General features: G+C 42.9%; 1 pseudogene; it reads left to right on the forward strand.

Annotated features, from left to right (window-relative positions):
• Window positions 1-3,889: 3,889 nt before the first annotated feature.
• LOC101711707 (protein CUSTOS pseudogene) lies at window positions 3,890-11,751 on the forward strand (annotated as a pseudogene).
• The last annotated feature ends 10,902 nt before the right edge of the window (window positions 11,752-22,653 follow it).

Here is a 22,653-nt window from a genome sequence, read left to right on the forward strand (position 1 = left end):
CATCTCTCTTACTAGCCTATCCCTCCCCATCATTTCTTTTATATAATATTTATAACCTTCTGAGCCTCCACAGGGGGGAAATTTGGTTTGTGTGTTTATCTCCCAATTCTATTCTTGGCCAGAAAAAGAGTCTGTGCAACTCAGTCGTCATTCTCATCATTGGTTCCACAATAATGAGGGGGAAAGCACCCAGTCTGGAGTCAGAAAATGGCAACAAAATCATCTGAAGACTCTCTTGTCTGGCATACCTGAGGGCATATCAGATAACTATACACATTCTCCTCATAGTATTAGTTTAGCTTTTCTCACAGGATGAAGTTTCATCTAAGCCAGATTGATTACATGCAGCTGGCTTCCAAGAGCAAGGCTTCTGAGGGGCCCAGCTGAAAGCTTTGAGCCTCTTAGGACTTATCTCAGAAGCTACACAGCATCATTTCTTATTTGTCAAATCTGCCAGAAGACCCAATGAAGGGGCTGACATACTCCACTTGTCAGTAAGGAATGACCAACTTAGCATACCTACAACTGCAGATTCAAAAATAAGGAAAATTTCTACTGCCCCATTTTGGAATCTTGTGTCAAGCACAGTCACTGCGCCAGGCAGGACAGGCGGGTGTGTAACTTCAGCAAGAATAAGCATGGGGTTGCTACTTCATAGAAATAGTATGTGGGAAGTCACTTCTAAATAGATGTCTAACTGAATGCAACGTTGAGACAGAACACCACAGGGACAAAGGCAAGGTGCACTCCTGGGGCCTTAACTGAGGGCCTGTTATCCATTATAAGCAGAGTATGTGTTCTATATCCCTCGCACTTCCAAACAATCTTAGCAGGCACAAGACCCAGTTGCATCATTAAAGTCATTATTCCTTTGCCATAGATTCTCCAAGAATAAACTAGATGAGAGAATAAAACTCAGGATCACCAGTATGGACAAACAACAAACTCTCAGGCTCTTCACCTGTTGCTCATTAAAACCAAGATTTGTGTTTTCTTCTGAGGCAGTCAGGGACTTAACAGCTGCTTTTGCTTAAAAAAAAAAAAAAAAGAGCGCTGACTTGTTGGGCCTACAGATGTCTAATGGGTAACTACAATCAGGATAAAACTTGATAACCACCTTCATTTTTTGTCTATTACCTTAAAACTTTGGGTCAGATCCTGCTCACCTCTTTACATATGAATATAAATGACTTATGGAGTGTCTAAAAACTGGTAATATAAGGCTTATTACCCTAAACTTACCCATCCTATCTTATACCCTTCAAGACTGAAAACACCATGGGCTGACTAGAGCAGCAAGTCTCAGATTGGGCTGTGTGACAGAAGCCCAGTATGTTGGGCATTTAAAAAAGCATACTGATATCAATGGAACAAATTAGAAGGTGCAGAAACAACTCCAGACATACTAAGCCACCTCATCTTTGACAAAGGAGCCAAATACCCTCACTGGAGGAAAGATAGCCTCTTTAAGAAATGGTGCTGGAAAAACTGGGTTTCAACTTGCCACAGATTAAAACTAGATCTACATCTCTCACCACACACTAAACTAAAATTGAAACAGATCAAATATCTAAATATTACAACAGAAACACTAAACTGGCTGGAAGAAAGGTTAGGTAGAACTCTTGAAGACATTGGTGTAAGAAAAGACTTCATGAACAAAACTTCAGTCACAAAGAATCAGCAACTGGGATCTCATCTTATTTTTTCTGGTACTGGGGATCAAACTGGGTCCTTGTGCTTGCACAACTGGCAGCAAAACCACTGAGCTAAATCCCTGGCCCCTCTCATCTTATTAAAAAGCTTCTGCCCAGCAAGAGAAACCACCAACAGAGTGAAGAGACAACCCAAACTGTGGGGAAAAAATTTTACCAGCTGTTCCTCAGATAAAGGTCTACTATCTACAATATTTATTAAAGAACTGAAAAAAATGAGACCCCCCAAATTCAAAGACCCAATTCAAAAATGGGCATCTGAAATGAACAGACATTTCTCAGACAAAGAAGTAGAAGCAGCAAATAAACATATGACAAAATGTTCAACTTCACTGGTCATTCAAGAGATACAAATGAAAACAACATTGAGACTCCACCTCACCCCAAAAAGAATGGCTCCTATCATGAAATCAATGAATAACAAATGATGGAGGGTCTGTGGGGAAAGAGGAACCCTTCTTCATGCCTGGTAGGAATGTAGACTAGTGCAACCACTGTGGAAATCAGTATGGAGATACCGCAAAGAATTAGGATTAGAGGTCCCATTTGACCCAGCTATTCCCCTTCTACATATGTTGCCCAAAGGATTAAAAGCATCTTACCACAGCAATATATGTGCACCCATGTTTATAGTGGCACAGTTTGCAATAGCTAAATCTTGGGAACAACCCAAATGCCCATTAACTGGTGACTGGATAAAGAAGGTTTTTTACATATAAAATTGAGTACTACTTGGCCATAAAGAATGATAATTAAAGACATTTATAGCTAAATGGATGGACCTTGAAATTATACTCTTAAGTGAAATAAATCGGACATACATTTTTAAATACTACATTGTTTCTCTGATGTGAGAAAACAAAAGTGTAAATGTACAATAGATATTGTGAAATAGGAAGAAAAGTTTCAAAGGAGAAGGGGAACTGGGGGGTAGGGCTGAGGGAAAGGAAAGAAGGGTAAGAAAAAATGAGAAAAGGACAAAACAGAAACAAAGCTTTCATAAATAGGGATGGTTTGAGAGTTGGAAGGGAGGAAAGGAAAATGGGAAAAAAAACAAGAACCAAGATATAGCACTTATAAGTACAAACTCCCAATGATGAATGTGATCATAATGTATACCTAAAATGTACCAATAAATTTAATGAATAAAACAAAAATTCTAAAAAGTGTACTGATGCCTCAACCTAAACCAATGAAAATAGAATTTGAGAGTGTGCTCAGTCATTGGAATTAAAAAAAAAACTCTCTGGGTGATTCTAAAATGCAGTCAACATTAAGAAATAATAGGCCAAATTCATGGATGATAGTGCACATCTGTAATCCCAGCACTTGGGAGTCTGAGGCAGGAGGATTACCACAAGTTTGAGACCAGCCTAGGCTCCATGGTCAGTTCAAAGCCCCCTGAACTACAAAACAAGGCCCTGTCTCACAAAACAAAACAAAAAAACAAATAGAAATACTGGGCCAGATGTCAACATGCTTTGAAATAGGGAAGGTAGTTATTGAGGCCCTGTTAGCCCTTTTACCCTTTCCTATAATTCTACAGCCCATGGAACAGCCTGCTGTTTGTCATCAAATTCCTGGGAATATGAAGATGCCACACTGGCTAGGCAGGTTGGTTAGTAATCTGTATGGTGGTGTTAAACATAAAATTCAACCAAGCCAACCATGGTGGCCCAAGCCTATAATTCCAAACTTCTGGGAGGTTGAAGAAGAAAGATTGCACACTCAAAACCAGCCTGGGCAACATCGATTTAGCTAGACACTGTCTCAAAACAAACCAATTTTTTTAAAGTGGGAGATGCGTCGCTAGTCGCTTGGAACACGCCAAATCAGCCCACTGCAGACAGGCAGGTCTGTGGATGCCTTAGTAACGTCGTGAGTCCCGCCAAACGCAACGAATCAGCCCGCTGCAGACAGGAAGGTCTGCAGACACCATAGCAATGTCACGAGTCACGAGGAACATGCCGAGTCAGCCCACTGCAGACAGGCAGGCCTTCGGATGCCTTAGGAACGTCAGGAGTCATGCCGAACATGCTGAATCACCGTGCTGCAGACAGGCATGTCTGCGAACGCTGTAGCAACATAGCTAGATTCACCTAACGCGCTGAATCAGCCCGCTGCACACAGGCTTGTCTGCGGACGGCATAGCAACGTTGCAAGTTGTTCTGAACATGCCGAATCAGCCTGCTGCAGACAGACAGGTCCGTGGATGCCTTAGCAACATCCTGAGTCGCACCGAAAGTGCGGAATCAGCCTGCAACAGACAGGCAGGTCTACAGACGCATTAGGAACTCTGCGAGTTGCACCAAACGCGCTGAGTCAGCCCGGTGCAGACAGGCAGGTCTGCGGACGCCTTAGCAATGTCGTGAGTCACGTGGAACAGGCCAAATCAGCCGGCACCCTGTCAGCAATCCACTGGACACCCTCCTCCACTCCTTTGTACAGCCACCTGGTTCCACACTACAAAGACACAGAGGACACTGGACCAACAGACCACTGTACTGGGTAAGTTGGAGTCATCTTCACCTCCCAGCAGGACCTGGACTATCTTCAGAGGAAGGGCAACAGGAACCTGCATTACACCTCTGCAGAGCTCAAACCTACAGGAGGACAGGGAGCTCAACTTGGGACTTGCAGCCAGAAATCTGCCTGAATCTCATGGGTCTGCGACTAGCTTGCTGAGACTCATTGATTTATATGTGCACACTGCAACCCACATTGTCTATTGTGACAGCAGAGAAATACCCTGAAAGAGCCCCTCCATCTTCATGGTTATTTTTTATTTGCAAAATTAGTTTTATTATTTTGGTTTTTTTCTCTTTTCTTTTGCTCCTCTTATCTTTAATTTTTTCCCTAATCTTTGCAAATATTTGTTTTTCTCTCCTTTCTTTTCTTTTCTTCTTTCTTTTCTCTTTCCTTTCTCTCTTACACTCACTCTTTTGCTCTCCCACATTGTTCATCTTCCCTTTTTGTCCCTGTTTTGGTCCTCACTTGGAGTTCTTATTTTCCTAGTATTCTCTTCATCCTTCTCATCTATGTCCTGTGACCATACTGCTAACCTTCCCCTATCCTTCTTCCCATCTGTCCCTCCCTCCCCAACCCCTTCTAACTCCCCATTCCAAAGGGTAAAGTTGTTATATTGAAGAGTTTATTCACAATATGTTGGGTTGGTCCTTGATCTTGATTTAAGTCACACAGCTAAAGGTGATAGATTAATAACTACCACAAAATGTCATTTTTGAAAATGTACTTGATGCAGTGGTGTTGCTGATTGTATCACTTGGGCGAAGGTGTTGGTATTGACCTAGTCAATAAACCTTCCTAGTATAAGGAAAATGAGATAGCCTTAGAGTCATTAGACTCAAAACTTAAAGACCAGCTAGCTATATCTGGAAGACACCTCTGAGAAGCAATCATTCCATAAGGGTTCTAATTACAAGCAACAAAGATACCTGCAATAAGCAATTTCAAACTATCAACCCAGGAGTCAAACCAAGGACAGTACCAAAAATAAAAATGAGAAGACATTTAAGCAAGGCACAAACTCAGACTTCCACCCCACCAAGGGTAAATCCTGGGGGAAATGAGACGGAAAAGTCCCATAACCAACCACCTGGATACCCTGAACTGATAGCACAGGAAGTAACAAAACAGATAAATGAGGCTCTAGAAAAATGCAAAGAAGAAATAATCTCCCAGATATCCGCAGAGATGGTGAGGAGAGTGAAAGACATGATTAGAAGATCTAGAACAGAAAGAGATAAAAAAAATAGATGAGCTCAGAAACATGCTGGAAGCCGTGAATACCCAGCATAAGAAAGAAATGGAAACCGTGATCGCCCAGCATAAGAAAGAAATGGAATCCATGGAACATATTCAAACAGATGTGCAGGAGATCAAAAACTCCATTGAAAGTATCCACAGCAGACTAAGGGAATCTGAAGACAGAATATCACATATAGAAGTCAGGATGGTTGTTAGAGACCATGAAAATAGAGATTTCTTAAAAATAGTAAAGGACCACGAGAAATCAATCCAACAACTGCTAGACAATGCAAAGAAGAATAACATAAGACTGATAGGAGTCCATGAAAAAACAGGAGAAATCACAATTAACATTTAAAAAACTGTTGACAGAAGTAATAGTGGAAAACTTCCCAGACAGAGGTAGAGAATTGGACATACAGAGAAGTGAGGCATATAGAACTCCAACTAGCCATGATCAAAAAAATCTACATCTCGACATATCATAGTCAAGATCCCAGAAACCCAACAGAAAAACAAAATCCTACAAGCAGTTAGAGAAAAGAAACAAATCACCTACAAAGGAAAGCCCATCAGAATCACAGCAGACTTCTCAACACAAACCCTCAAATCAAGGAGAGCCTGGACTGAAGTATTTCAAGCCCTAAAAGAAAATAACTTCCAACCTAGACTGTTGTATCCTGCAAAATTATCTTTCAAAATGGATGGGGAAATTAGATACTTCCACAACAAAACCTGAGAAATTTCATGAACACCAAACCAGCACTACAATAAAGTCTAAATACTATCCTAGAAAAAAGCAATGAAGGCCACAACTCCATGAGGCCCAACAGAGGGAAGCCACCAGGCAAGGTAAGACATTTAAAGGAAAGGGGGGAAAATAAGAAATAAAAGAGCCAACAAAAGTAAAACATCATGACAAGGATAAATCAATATCTATCAATTATAACCCTCAGTGTTAATGGCCTCAATTCACCAATCAAAAGAAATAGACTGGCAGTATGGATTAAAAAGGAAAATGCAACAATATGCTGTATAGAAGAAACACACCTAACTCAGTAACTCATAGAATGAAAGTAAAAGGATAGAAAACAGTTCTCCATGCCACAGGAACCCAGAAGAAAGCAGGGGTAGCAATCTTACTTGCAGAAAAAGTAGATTTCAAACAAAAACTAATTAAGAGAGACAAAGATGGTCTCTACATCCTTGTGAAGGGAACAATCCAAGAGGAAGAGAAGACAATCCTAAATATATATGCACCAAATACGAATGTCCCCTACTATACAAAACAAATATTAATACACATGTAAAACCAAATAAACACTAACACAATTCTAGTGGAGGACCTCAATACCCCACAATCACAAATAGACAGATCCTCTAGACAAAAAGTTAACAAGGAAATTCCAGAACTGAACCAAGCTATTGAACAAATGGTCTTGATAGATGTTTACAGAGTGTTCCACCCCACAAAATCAGAATACACATTCTTTTCAGCTGCACATTGGTCATTCTCCAGAATAGAACACATGCTAGCTCATAGGACATGTCTAAGTAAATGTAAAAGAACAGAAATTACCCCCTGAATATTATCAGACCATAGTGCAATAAAATTGGAGATCAATAATATAAGAAACTGCAAAACCCCAACAAACACATAGAAACTGAATAACACCCCCTTGAACAACCAATGGGTCACAGAACTAATTAAAGAAGAAATTAAATAGTTTCTACAAGTAAATGAAAATGCCAGTACAACATATAGGAATATGACACACAATGAAAGCAATTCTACACGGGAAATTCATAGCAGTGAATGCCCATATTAGGAAAACAGAGAAAACTCAGATAAATAACCTAATGCCACACCTCGAGCTCCTAGAAAAAGAAGAGCATAACAAATCCAAAGCTCGTAAAAGAGAGGAAATTATAAAGATCAGGGCAGAAATCAATGCAATGGAAACTAAGAGAACAATACAAAAAATCAATGAATCAGAGTTGGTTTTTTGAAAGAATAAATAAAATTGATGAACCTTTAGCCAACCTTATCAAAAAAAGGAAAGAAAATGCACAAATACATGCAATAAAGAATGAAAAAGGTGAAATCACAACAGATCCAACAGAAATCCAGGGGATCATTAATACCTACTTTAGGAACCTCTACTCTAATAAAATGGAAAACACTGAAGAAATGGGCAGGTTCCTAGATACACACGAATTGCCAAAGTTAAAGAAGATACAGAATTTCTAAACACCCCAATTACAATGTGTGACATTGAAAATGTAATAAAATATTTACCAACAAAGAAGAGCCCAGGTCCGGATGGCTTCACTGCTGAATTTTACAAGACATTTAAAGAAGAACTAATGGCATTACTCTTTAAACTCATCAAGGAAATTGAAAGGGAAGCAATACTTCCAAATTCATTCCCGGAAGGAAGTGTTACTTTGATTCCAAAACCAAGGAAAGACCCAACCCAAAAAGAGAACTGCAGGCCAATCTGCCTAATGAACATAGATGCAAAAATCATCAACAAGATACTGGCAAACAGAATACAGAGGGTCATCAAGAAGATCATACACCCTGACCAAGTTGGATTTATCCCAGGGATGCAAGGAGGGTTCAACATTTGTAAATCAATAAATGTAATACACCATATTAACAGAGTCAAAGACAAAAACCATATGATCATCTCAATAGATGCAAAAAAAGCATTTGACAAAATCCAGCACCCATTCATGATAAGAACCCTACAGAAAATTGGAATAGAAGGTCTTTATCTTAACCTGATTAAGGCTATCTATGAAAAACCAACAGCCAACATCATACTAAATGGTCAAAAACTGAAAACTTTCATGCTAAAATCAGGAACAAGACAAGGATGCCCACTATCACCACTCCTGTTCAATACAGTTCTGGAAACATTAGCCACAGCTATTAGAAAAGAGAAAGAAATAAAAGGAATAAAGATAGGAAAAGAAGAAGGTAAACTGTCATTATTTGCTGACGATATGATACTTTACATAGAAGACCCACAAAACTCCGCCAAAAGACTTCTAGTCTTAATTGACAGATTCAGTAGAGTAGCTGGATACAAGGTCAACACTCAAAAAACAATAGCCTTCTTGTACACAAATAACACACTCACTGAGAGAGAAATTAGGGAAACAATTCCTTTTACAATAGCATCCAAAAAAATGAAATATCTAGGAATCAATCTAACAAAGGAAGCAAAATACCCCTACACTGAAAACTATAGCACTCTGAAAAAAGAGGCTGAAGAGGATACAAGAAAATGGAAAGACATCCCTTGCTCCTGGGTAGGAAGAACCAATATAGTGAAAATGGCCATACTTCCAAAACTACTATATAGATTCAATGCAATGCCAGTTGAAATTCCAACAATATACTTCACAGAACTAGAGAAAAGAATCCAAAAATTCATTTGGAACCATAAGAGACCTAGAATAGCTAAAACAATTCTAAGCAACAGAGACATGGCTGGGGGTATCACAATCCCCAACTTGAAACTATACTACAAAGCTACTGTGATAAAATCAGCATAGTACTGGCAAAGGAACAGACCTCAGGATCAGTGGAATAGATTAGAAGATGCAGAAACAACTCCAGACATGCTCAGCCACCTCATCTTTGACAAAGGAGCCAACCACCATCATTGGAGGAAAGATAGCCTATTTAATAAAAGGTGTTGGAAAAACTGGATTTCAACCTGCTAAAGATTAAAACTAGACCCATACCTATCATCATGAACTAAACTAAGATCGAAGTGGATTAAAGATATAAATATGAAGACAGAAACACTGAACTTGCTGGTAAATAAGTTAGGTAGAACTCTTGAAGACATTGGGATAGGAAAAGACTTCATGAACAAAACCTCAGCATCATGGGAACTAGCAGAAAGAATCAGCAACTGGGATCTCATCTTATTAAAAAGCTTCTGTACTGCAAAAGAAACCACCAACAGAGCTAACAGACAACCTACAATATGAGAAAAAGTTTTTAGCAGCTGTACCTCAGACAAAGGACTACTATCTAGAATATACAAAGAACTGAAAAAAATCAGACCCCCCCCAAATTCAAAGACCCAATTCAAAAATGGGCATCTGAAATGAACAGACATTTCTCAGACAAAGAAGTAAAAGCAGCAAACAAATATATGAAAAAATGTTCAACATCACTAGTCATTCGAGAGATGCAGATGGAAACAACCCTGAGATTCCACCTCACCCCAGAAAGAATGGCTGATATCAAGAAATCAACCAATAACAAATGCTGGCAAGGTTGTGGGGAGAAAGCAACCCTTCTCCATTGTTGGTGGGAGTGCAGACTGGTGCAACCACTGTGGAAGTTAGTGTGGAGATACCTCAAAGAACTAGGGCTAGAGGTCCCATTTGACCCAGCTATTCCCCTGCTGGGTATCTTCCCAAAAGAATTAAAAGAATCATACCACAGTGATATATGTGCACCCATGTTCATAGCGGCACAGTTTGTAATAGCTAAAGCTTGGAAGCAGCCCAAGTGCCCATCAACTGGAAACTGGATAAAGAAAATGTGGGGTTTTTTTTTTAATAAAATGAGGTACTACTCAGGCATAAAGAACAAAAAACTAGAGTCATTTATAGCTAAATGGATGCATATTGAGGCCATGCTCTTAAGTGAAATAAATAGGACACACGTGTAAATACTGAATAGTTTCTCTAGTGTGAGAAACTGATAGTGTAAACAAGGGTTAAAATGATTAAAATGAATAATTGATAATTTGAAATAGGGAAAAAGGTCCAAAGACAAAGGAGTGAAGGGAGGGAAAGGGGAAAGGAAAAGAGGGAAAGGAAAAACTATGAGAAAAGAAAAAAAAATGGAAATGAAATCTATGTAAATAGGGAAGAGCAGAGGTGGTGAAGAGCACACAGGTAATGGAGGAAAAAAGAAGAACCAAGATACATCATGTACAGGTACAAACACCCAATGATAAATGTAAATGCATTGTATACCTAAAATGTACCACTAAAATGTACCAATAAAATTAAAAAGTAAATAAATAAAAATAAGGTGGGAGATGCAACTCAGTGTGAAGGACCTGGGTTCAGTCCCCAATAAAACATAGAGAGAGAGAGAGAGTGGCACCATGAGGAATTCCGAGAGCAGCAGCAGTATTGATGTGGAGGATCTGGCAAGGTGCCCGGAAGCAGCTATGCCAGCTTGGAGCTTGGAGCAGCTCCCTCGGCAGTGGAAAAACCAAGAGCCAATGCTGCAAATAACCAGTTGCCAGCCTCCCAGCCGAGCCTCAAGAATAAGGTGGATGAGCACAAACAAGATAGCAACAAGCTACAAACCACCCCTGAGTTCTGAGCCCATATAGCCAAGACGTTGGGTGCGCTGCTGGAGAACTCCATCATTACCTCAGAAGTAGTGAAGGAGCCCAGATAACCTAAGATACAGGAAGTGGCCTCAAGGGTCATTGGCTTCCACCTCTTCTTCACATCCATCCCCAGAGGCCCTGAGGAGGAAGCTCCTCCCGGGTCCTGCAGAAAGTGACACCCAGGGCCAGGGATTTAGCTCAATGGTTTCACCACCTGCTGCACAACCACAAGGATCCAAGTTTGATCCCCGGTACCAAAAAAAGAAAAGAAAAGAAAAGAAAAGCTTCCTAAATTTATGGGCTGGGGATTTAGCTGAGTGATTCCGCTGCTTGCCTCACAAGCGCAAGGACCCGAGTTCGATCCCCGGTACCAAAAAAAACAAAAAAAAACAAAAAGAGAAAGTGACAGCCCTCCAACTCCAGCAGTGAGGACAGTGCTGAGGAGTGGCAGCAGTGCCTGGAGGCAGCTGTGTCAGCCAACAACATTCTCCAGGACTCAGCTATCCACAGCCCTGTCCACAGGGATAAGGAGGCCAAGAAGAAGAAAAAGAAAGCCAAGAAGGTGGTCAGCATCGACCTGGCTGAAGCCACCACCCCAGTCAGTGGTGCAAAAGTCCAGAAACAAGAAAAGGAGTTGAGTGCGATCAGTGGGGACCTGCTGTCACCTGGGACTAAAAAAAGGAAAAGGAAGAAAAAGGCAAAGAAGGACAACAAGGCTTCCTCATGGCCACTAGCAAAAAGTGCAGCCACTGTGCTTGCAAACTGACCCTGGTCTGTGGGCACCGTACCCCCTGGCTCCAAGAACAAGGCTCCCAAGGGGGACAAGCCATTTCCACTCTCACCTCTCCAAATTCAAGCACTTAGCTGCGAAGTCCAGACTCTGCCCATCTGGGTTCCTATTGAGGGTGCAACAGACCTGTAGTTCAAGAACATTCTGTGGCCTCAGGAAGTCGAGTCTTCCAGCTATTCAAGACTAACAGCCAAGTACTGATGCCCCCACCTCCCCAAGACAGTCCATGGTGGGCAAATAAAGGGTGACCTTTCACAGAATGTGGTGGCACATGCCTCAAATCCCAGCACTCAGGAGGCTGAGGCAGGAAAATCTCCATGAATTCAAGGCCAACCTGGAACTACACAGTGAATTCAAGGCCAGCCTGAACTATATAGCAAGATATATGGGAAGGGGGAAAATCTTTCTCCTTCCCCAGCTTAATGTGAGAGGCAGATCTTTAGAAAATGAGGGAAGGAGGGCTAGGGATGTAGCTCAGTGGCACTGTGCCTGCCTGTCAAGCACAAGGTCCTGAGTTTGATCCCCTGAGTTCGGTACTGAAAAAAAAAAAGAAAATGAGGGAAGGGGTCCCCGAATTGCCAAGGCCCAGACTTACTTCTCCCTCCAACTTACATAGAATTAACAGGACATTTTCAGGAAAAGGAGGTTTTTTTCCCTTCTGTTTTCCAGAATTCCTTTTCTCCACATTTGTGATTTTACATGCACAATGTCTCTGAGCCAACTGGCCCATTAGAAATGAGTTGTCAAGGGGGCCAGAACTCGGTGCTGCCTCCTGTCAATGCTGAACCTTAAAGGGACCTTTTAAGTAAACATCATGTATAGGACCTGCATGCCAGCAGCCCAAGATATGCTCCATCACCCCCGTTAAAGGTTCAGGAACTGTGGCAGCACTTGTGGACTAAGTTCGAGGAACTTAGTCCTCTTCTGCAGCAGATGCTCAAGGTGAAGGTGGAATTCAGGCTTCCTCACCTTGGCTCAGTCTCTCTGGCAGAAAAACAGGTGGAGCCAGGCATGGTGGTGAATGCCTGTGACCCAAGCACTCTGGGAGGCTGAAGCAGGAAGATCACAAGTTCAAGCCCAGCCTGGGCACTTTAGTGACTTGGCGAGACCCTGTCTCAAAATAAATTTTTAAAAAGAAAAATAAGTGTATATATAGAGAGAAAGAGATCCACCAACCAATAAAAATTTTAAAACATTTCCTTTTACTCGCAAAACCAAATACAGTATATGTGTATGAACAATACTAAAATTTGTCAAATAAAAAAATAGCTACAATTTAAAAACCAGAAACATGTATATGAGCATAAATTCATAGGAAGAGAACATGGTATATGTCAGGTAAAAGTACCGAAGACCAAGACCAGACCAGGCCACAACAAGCCTTTATTAGGGGAATAGATCTGCCAGGCTGTCTCTGAACAAAGGAGAGACAAAAGCAACATGGCTGGGGCAGGGAGAGTCTTTTATAGAGACAGGGGTGTGGTTCATAGGGGCTGAGGAGGGGTTGAGTGAGGTAGTGATCAGGGAGTGGAGGAGCCGGTGACGTTACTAGGTGGTAGGAGGTGAGCGAGTATTAGGTTACTCTCTAGGTGGGACCAGGGGCATACTGGGAAGAAGGGTTTATTCTTTGGTGGGAGCAACCATCTTGGCATGACGTCACACAGGGGAGGGGGCAAGGCACCATAGGAAGAGGGCAGCTACTATACATAATGGCTGCTGAGGTAGTGGAAGACCTATCATTCCAGGCTTTTGTTTTATGACAGTTGGGCAAAGGTCTCTTCTTCTGGAGCTGCTTCCTGCTGACCAGGGGTGAAGATTGGGGCTAGACCTGGATCTGATGAGGCCTACGGCAAGAGGGGACCTCTTCTATTTGTCGTACTGGCTGGTACCCTGCCATGATGAATTCCGTGATTGTCTGGTTGGTGAATGTCCTCATTCGTTCCTGCAAGAAATTTTGAAAACAGTGAACCAGACAGGATCCGAAGAGTAAGATAAGGCAGATGGTGACCAATGGTCCTATCAGAGGAAGCAGCCAGGGCAGCCAACTATTTAGGGAAAAGAGATTTTCATTTACCCAATTGTTCATGTGTTGATCAATGTTTGAGGCCCTTTCAGTGAGCCTTTTTGCTGCATCTCGTACAATACCTGATTGATTTGTATAAAAACAACATTCTTCTCCTAGGAAAAGACATATACCACCCTTTTCTGCTGTAAGGAGATCTAGCCCCCTCCTATTTTGGAGAGTGACAGCCGCTAAGGAATCTATTTGGTTTTGTAAAGTTGTGATTGATCTAGCTATTTCTTTTAGGCTGTCACTTAGCTCTTTAGAGAGAGTTTGGAATTGAGTTAGTGAGGTAGCTAGGCCCCCTACTCTTGTCCCTAAAGCAGCAGTGATGCCTAGTCCTACAAGTAAGGGTATTAATTGGACAGCTCATTTATGTCTGACCCGTGTTTTTGTTGGCACTGATAAAGTTTGATTGTTCGGGACGATATCAATGTTAGGGCTGAGGTAAACTAGAGTGCAAGTCCCTGTCTGGTTAGTTGGCAGGCACAGGTGGGCCGAAGTTCCACAAAGGAAGAAGATGCCTTGACTGGATAAACAGAATTGGTTGTGTATGTCGAAAAGATGTGTGTTTGTTATTCTCCATTTCCCATATTCCTAGTGTTCCTGCCAGCACAGCGCCTGTTAAGGGTTGAAAAGGTCTTTGGTGTGAGATTTGTTGGGCATTGTTGGTCTTATTTTCCCATTGGAGGAAGAATCTCCTAGTATCTACCAGAAGCCATTCTGGAGAATGGTTAAATGTTGGAATAAGGAGGCATTCTGAGACTGAAGGGGCTGTGTTGCAAGGAGTCCAGGGATGTATAGTCATGCAGGGCATATGCCGACCATTGCAAAACCCAGAATTTTTGTTGAGAAGACCCTGTGTCATAATTTTTGGAGCCCCAGTGAAGCGGACAGGCTGAACAAAGGGGGCATCTTGGTTGACCTTGTAGTTAGTATGACCTGATGCCTGTAATTGTAATGTGTAATTACACTTCCAAGAGGGAAGATGTCCCAACATGGAGCCCATGGACAAGTTATGCTGAAAGCAAAGTGGGGCCTGAAAGCTCAAGATGATGTTATCAGCTATAGGTCCGAGTATAGGCTTTTCCTTACTCTCATATAGAGACAGGTTAGCCATGTAAGATTGAAGGAGTTGGGCTGCATGACCTGTTTGTGTTCTTCTTGTCATATCAGTGATGTGAAAGTCGGTGAGGGACTGTTTATTAAATAACTGTAAAGGGCTTCCCATCTTATATTGAGGATGGTAAGTAAGATTGGTTGTAGCCCAGACTTTTGTAGGTACTGGGATGGCTGTATAAGAAGCAGTGGATAGGGACATACAGAGCCAACAGTTACTGGCTAGTGATGGGTTGAATTGATTTAATAGGGAGTGGGTTAGCTGGAGCATGTTATCTAGATAGTGTGAAAGTGAGGAGTGAGTCAATTAGAGGTCATTGTATATGTGTGTAGGGTTGACGGGTAAGGGTGGGGCCATGGAAACTGCAAGTAGAGGAAAGAGGAAGATGGAGATGAGGGCACTTAGGAGAATTGTGATGTGGACCCTGTAGTGTATGATGGAATGGTGAAGAGTCTTGTCAAAGGGAAGAAGAGAGGAGTGAAGAAACATTTTTGTGTATTTGTGAAGACAAATAAGAATACTGGGAAGGGCTATAATTAGGTAATAGGTTACCATAAGAAAACTCTTGTGAGGGAGCCCTAATGACAGCTGTTAGTCACCCTTGATAAATTACTGTAGACAACCAATAATACTAATGAGGGTAATGATGAGGCAGTATATTGCTGCCAGAATACATTTGTCTATGGTTTTCCAGTCTCTTGGGGCAGTGGCAGTGAGCCTGATCCCAAAGAGAAGGCCCAAAAGAATTAATAAGAGAAGGCTGAGGATATCTGTAGGTGACCCTGTGTATATGGAATCACAATACCCCATGGGTCCCTTAACAAAGGGGAATGTCTTGGGGCAGATGAAGGTGTGTGTACAAACAGCAAATGAGGAGAAAAGAAAAGAGCTCTATCTCAAAACATGAAAAATCAGTTAGTGCTCTGCCGCAGACCAGCTGCAGTCGATGCAGGGTAGGAAGGGGAGAGGTCTCAGGCCAGCGAGTGAGAAAAGAACCTTCACAAGCAATGTACAGGTTCCCTCTGAGAAGTCTCAGGGTCTGATTTATTTTTATATCTTTAAGCAATGGCTAGGAGGCATTGGGCAGAACATGTTTACATTTTAGGTTGCCTTAGCAATTTCTATAGAAATAAAGGTTATTTTTTACTAACCAAAGTATATTTTTCCTAAGCTGATTCATTTCATTCAACATCATGAATACATTTAAAAATTACAATTGTCCCCTTATTTACCCACACCTAAGCAGAACAGAAAGTAACTTAATCAAAATCTCTATATCAGTGGGGATACAAGCAAGATTTAGTTAATTAAATGTCAAACTTGTGGTCGTCAGCTGGCCCTTGAGAAACTGCACAATGGTTAATATAGTTTGCTATTAGCTCTCTATTTTTTCTATACCTCTATTCATCTTGCTTAAATGTTATTTGGGTTCATGGTCCATGAGCAGGAAATGTTTACAGTACTTTGAGAAAAACTGAGTAACTTGCCTCCTTAGTGTATTTATCTGTCTTAACTTTCTTTCTATTTCCCATTTCTCACTGTGTCTTACATCTAAAATCTGTCTTTTCAATCTCTTTATAAGACCCCTTTAGTAAAAAGAAAGTCATCAATAGAGGAAAGGAGTTACAGTGTCAGGAAAACAGAGGGAGTTTTAGGAGGGGTTTCTTTAGAAGTGGGTGTGACAATAGAACTGAGAGAAACAGGAATTTGGGACTTTTGAGCCAGATCAGATTTCAATACAACATTGCCAATTTGCATCATAGAGAATATGTTGTTAGTCACAAATACAATGATTCCTGTGACCAGAGTAACAATTGTAAACATTAGGGCAAGAAAAAATAAAACATGAGGGTACGATGTGTTCCACCCTCCTTTTCCCCCAGCTGGAACTTTGTCAAGCAGCATTGGAGGTTGGTCGGGCTTCGCCAGTGCTCCCTGTAACCAGAGGTCTGTTACCCACTGGAGGATTGTGTCAGGGACGTCGTCCTGTGGGCAGCACCAAGCAACGTTTTCCAGAGCACACTCAAGGAAGGCCTGAAACTGCTGCTGTAAGAGGATGTACATCCGTATTACCTAGGAAAGTCAATTGGATTTTGAGCCGATAAGGTTAGAGATGTCAATGAGAGAGAGAGAGGTTAACTTTCCTCTGGAATCTGTGTGAGAGTATGGAATAATCTGAGTTTAGTAGGTCCTGTGAAAATGGAGAAGTATCTGGCAGTGTTAGATTGTTGTTCAGGCTGTTTCATCTGGGAATCTGGAGGAGCCTTTTTTATCCTGGAAAGATGGAACCAGGGGACTCTTTCCTGGAGTTTTACCATGGTAGGAGTTATTAATGAAATAGTGAAAGGTCTCTCCCAATGTGGCTGGAGGGGTCTTGGGGACAGGGTTTTGAGATATACCTGGTCACCTGGAGAAAGAGGAGGAGGAGGTAGAATACCTGACGTGTCCGGAAAGGGGAGAGTTTGGTTAGCCAGGGTTTGAAGGAGACGACAGGCATAATTAAGTGTTGGGATATAATCAGCAAGTGCTGGTGATGGGTCTGGTAAGTTACAAAACAAGAGAGGTCGTCCATACATCAACTCAAAGGGAGTTAAATTTAATGGTTTTCATGGTGTCGAGTGAAGCTGCATGAGAGCTAAAGGGAGGAGGGTAATCCAATTTTGTTTGAGCTCTACTGAGAGTTTAGTTAGTTGAATTTTAATTAACCTATTGGCTCGTTCTGCCTTGCCTGATGATTGAGGTCGATATGGGATGTGTAGTTTCCACTGTATATTGAGTGTCTCTGTTACCTGTTGGGTGATCTGAGAGATGAAGACAGGTCCATTGTCTGATTGAATGGAACACAGAAGGCCAAATTGAGGAATGATTTCTGTTAGGAGCACATGAACTACAGCAGCCGCTCCTTCCGACCTGCAGGGAAAGGCCTCTATCCACCCCGTGAAAGTATCTACCAAGGTTAGGAGATATTTAACCTTTTTTACAGGTGGCATATGTGTGAAATCAATTTGCCAATCTTCCCCTGGTAGTTGTCCCCTGGACTGGTGAATCTTTGTGCATGTTTGAAAGCCACCTTGGGGACTGGTGGTTGAGCAAATGGGACAGACCTGTGTTATTGTCTGTGTGTGTGACGCTAAGGATGGGTGGTATAGAAAAGGCCTGAGAAGGTGCAGGAGGGGTTGGGTTCCTATATGGAGTGAGTTATGTATGTCAGTGAGGAGAGGAATTATTTGATCATCAGGTATGACATGGCGTCCCCAATATAGAAGCCAATCATTTCTTAGTGTAGCACCCTTTTCCATGTATTTGGACTTTTCCTGAGGAAAATAGTTAGGTTTTAAGGGTGGAATGATTAACAACTGGTTTTGGCTTTGGGGAACACATTGTTGTGCCATATTTCGGGCAGTTTGATCTGCTCTGTTGTTTCCCTGGGCTATAGGAGAGGAAGATGATTGATGTCCTTTACAATGAATGACCCCCACTTGTGTTGGGAGGGTGGCCGCTTGGAGAAGGGCATGTATTAGACGTCCATTAATAATGGGTGTCCCTTTTGTGGTCATAAAGCCTCTTTCTCTCCAAGTGGAGTTATGAGAGTGTAGGATGTGGTATGCATATTTGGAGTCAGTATAAATATTGCCCCGCCTGTTGTGAGCTAAAGTAAGAGCTCGGATGAGTGCAATTAATTCTGCTTGTTGAGAGGTAGTGTTGTGTGGGAGTGTGTTAGCCTCAATGGTCTGTGTGAAAGAAACTATTGCATATCCTGCCCCCTTCTGGCCAGGCACATGGGTGGAAATTGAGCTGCCATCAATAAACCATGTGAATTCTGGGTCTGAGATAGCCTCTGAGGAGACATTAGGGAGGGAGGGAAGGAGGTTTTCAATTGTTTCTGTGCACGAGTGGGAGAGTGTCTGAACAGCCTCAGGAAGGAGAGTGGCTGGGTTAAGGGAGGGGCAGGACTGAAGAGAGAAAGACGGGTTTTCTATAAAAGTGGTATGGAAGAGCTGTAGCCTAGAGGAGGATAGGTGTGAGAGGCTATAATGAGTGAGTAAATCCTGTAAACGATGGGGTGACTTTACTGTCGTTGGTTGGCCAAAGGTAAGTTTGGAACTTTCTTGGGCTAAGAGGGAAGCAGCCGCCAGAGCGCGTAAACATGTAGGCCAGCCTCAGACTGTGTAATCAAGCTGTTTAGACAGGTAGGCAACTGGAACAAAGTGTGATCCTATGTTTTGTCCCAGAACTCCCAAAGCCAATCCTGTTCGTTCAGTGACATACAGAATGAATGGCTTTTGAAGATCTGGGAGAGCCAGTGCTGGGGCAGAGAGGATAGCAGCCTGAAGCCTGAGAAATGGTCCCTTGATAGAAGTATTATTTATAGGTTCATTTGTGTCTTCCTTGGAAGCATCATACAGGGGTTTAGCAAGTAGACTGAAGTTTGCTATCCATAAGCTGAGAAAGCCTGCGAGCCCCAGGAAAGACAGGCTCTCAGCCTTGGAGGAGGGGATGGGGAGGTCCCAAATAAGTTGTTTACAGTCCAAGGTGATCTCTCGTTGCTGATATGAGATCTTAACCCCAAGGTATTGTACTGTGAGTTGGGAGAGTTGGGCCTTGTCCCTAGAGACTCGGTACCCCTTTTTATATAAGAAATTAAGTAATGAGGCCATGTGTTGCTGAGAGAATGTGAAGGTGGGGCTGCACAAAAGTAAGTCATCTACATGTTGGAGCAGCTTAGAGGGAGACAGGTTTAATTTTAAGAGGTCAGTAGCCAAGGCCTGTCCAAAGAGGTGTGGACTATCCCGGAAACCCTGTGGAAGAACTATCCAAGTAAGTTGTTGAGAGTGTCCCATATCATGGTCAGTCCATGTGAAAGCAAAAAGATTTTGTGAGTTAGGGAGTAGGGGGATGGTGAAAAAGGCATCTTTGAGGTCTAGAACTGTGAAATAACGTGAAGAGGAGGGGATATGGGACAATAACGTGTAGGGGTTGGGAACAACAGGGTGTAAAGGAAGTACAGCAGAATTGATGGCTCTTAAGTCTTGTACTAATCTGTAGGAACCATTTGTTTTTAAAACTGGAAGGATAGGAGTGTTGTAGGGGGAGTGAGTTGGTCTAAGTCCCTTGTTGAGTAGACTGGTAATTACAGACTTTAATCCTTTTAAATGTTTTAAGGCTAAAGGGTATTGGGGAACATTTGGAAATTGAGTGATATCTTTGAGAGAGATCTGAATGGGAGGGTGATGTTTAGCCACAGAAGGGGTGGAGGTGTCCCAGACTGAGGGGTCAATATAAAGCTCCCTAGGAGAGGGTGAAGTTAGATTGGGAGTTGAATCTGTCAGGGGGGCAGCCAGGGGCAGCAGAATACTGGTAGGGTCTGAATTGGCTGAGTGAAGGGTGAGTGAAGCCCTAAATTTAGTTAAAATATCTCTCCCCAAGATGGGGGTAGGGCAGCTAGGAATAACCAAGAAACTATGTGAAAATGTACTGCCCAGCAGAGAACAAGCTAGGGGTGGTGTACTTAGTGGGCTTGAGTGTATTCCCTGAACTCCCATGATAGTTACTGTGGAGGGACGTGTAGGGCCTGAGTACTGTGGTAAGGCTGAGTAGGTAGCCCCCGTATCAAGTAAAAATGAAATAGGCCTAACTGAGATGCTGACAGTTACCCTGGGCTCATTGAGAGTGATGGCTGTGGGGGCTGTAGATGACCCTGGGCACCGTCAATCCTCCGTCACCAGGCTGATGAGCTCTGACAGAGACATCTCTGCACCTGCTGACTGGGTTTGAGGAGGGGATGGCCTCTTACCTCTTTGGCAAAGGGGACAGTCAACCCTCCAGTGACCCATCTGCTTGCAGTCGGAACAAGGGCCAGGCGGTGGCTTGGGATTGGGACATTCTCTAGCCCAGTGTCCAGTCTGATTACACTTAAAACAGGCCCCAGGAGGCCCATCATGAGTAAACGTCCTTTTGCAGGACGGTGGTTTACCCTGTAGGGCTGCTGCCAGCGTCTGGTAATTGACCACTTTTTGTTGTTTTGCTTGTTCCTCATGGTGATTGAACACCTTAAAAGCAACATTGAGGAGCTCAGTTTGTGTGGCCTGGGGGCCCTCCTTAACCCTTTTTAGTTTTTTCCTGATGTCAGGGGCAGACTGTGAAATAAAATGGGTGTTAATAACAATCGTGTCTGTCTGAGAGGTGGGGTCAATTTTGGTATATTTTTGAAGAGCATCAGCCAACCTAGAAAGAAACTGTGCTAGATTTTCTTGGGGTCCCTGAGTTATTTCCCTAATTTTATCAAAATTAACTGTCTTTTGTGAAATTCTCTTTAAGCCTTCTCTGAGACAATCATGTAGTCTCGGAAATCTCTGCCTGGGTCTCCATCCTGGTAAGTCCAATCAAGTTGAGTATCTGGCACTGCCTGGGTACCCACTAGTTTAGTTGGATCTGTGGCATGAAAATCATCTGCTGCTGCCTGGGCTGCCCTCCAGACCCTCTGGCATTCCTCTGGGGAGAGAGTAGTTGAAAGAATTGTATAAATATCTTGCCAGGTCATATCATAAGACTGAGTAAGGTAGCGAAATTCTTTGATATAAACATCGGGATCAGAGAAAAAGGAGCCTAGGCGTTTTTCAATTTGAGAAAGGTCAGAGAAAGAAAAGGGAACATGTACTCTAACAATGCCCTCAGTCCCGGCTACCTCTTGGAGGGGCATCTGTGTGGCCAGGGCTAATGGTGGAAGGGTGGGATAGCGAGAACGGGTGTGGGGCGGGGAGATGTGAGGTGTAGGGGATGGGGTAGCAGGAGGTAAAGGAGGGTCAGAAGATGGCAGAGGAGGGTCACAAGATGGTGGAGGAGAGGAAGGAGACAAAGGAGAGATACAAGATGGTGGAGGAGAAGGGCCATGTGGTGAGGTGGAAGGAGACAAAGGAGAGGTACAAGATGGCAGAGGAGAAGAAGCACGGGACAAGGCATAAGAATTTGGGGGGTTATAAGGTGGGGGAAGTGCTAGTGGTGAGTGATCAGCTGGATCAAATGAGTCAGAATCAGAAAGAGTGGAATCGGGAAGGATGGGCTGTGAAGCTTGGGCTAGGACTACTTGAGAAGGAGAACAGGATTGACAGAGGGAGGGTCGAGAGCGTAGGTAGAAAAAAGCTTGTATGCAGGGGATTTCTGACCATTTGCCATTGCGCTGACAGAAGTTATGTAAATTGTGCAGTATATTAAAATCAAAAGTGCCATTTTCAGGCCATTGAAACCCATTATCTAATTTATACTGAGGCCAAACCTGATTACAATAGAAAACAAGTCTTTTTGGCTTAAAGTCTGGTCCCAGCAATCCGAGGGGCTTAAGTTGTGCCAGGAGGAAACCCATAGGCATTGAGGGAAGGGGTTTGGATTGTTGGGCTCCCATGTTAGGATGAGTGAGGAGGAGACAGCCCCCTGGGAGAGGGGCAAAGGGGAGAAGCATCCTTGTCTCCTTTGACAATCTCTGAGTTAGTATCCCAGAGGGAGAGAACGAGAGGAGCCAGGCCAATGGGATGTCTCTCAGGGGCACGGTCCTGGGCCCAGAGGCCATGGGGATTTCTCTGACCAAGCACTTGGATTTCTGAGAAGTCCCCAGAGGGAGAGAAAATGAGACAGAGAAAGCAACGAGAGGGAGGCTGAACTGCCTACTCACCCAGAGATTGGTGACCGGTGTGGATGTGTAGTGTCACCAATGGCAAAGGTAGAAAGCCCCAGCAGATCCTGGCAACGGCAGATAGGGTTGGTCCGATGGAGATGGCCAAAAAGGCCAATCAACCCTGTCCTGCAGGGGCTCGTCCGTTAAT

This window comes from Heterocephalus glaber, unplaced genomic scaffold (genome assembly GCF_053883595.1).
Source record: "Heterocephalus glaber isolate CG9 unplaced genomic scaffold, H.glaber_assembly_v1.0 deba00001461, whole genome shotgun sequence".
Taxonomy (NCBI): Eukaryota; Metazoa; Chordata; class Mammalia; order Rodentia; family Bathyergidae; genus Heterocephalus; species Heterocephalus glaber.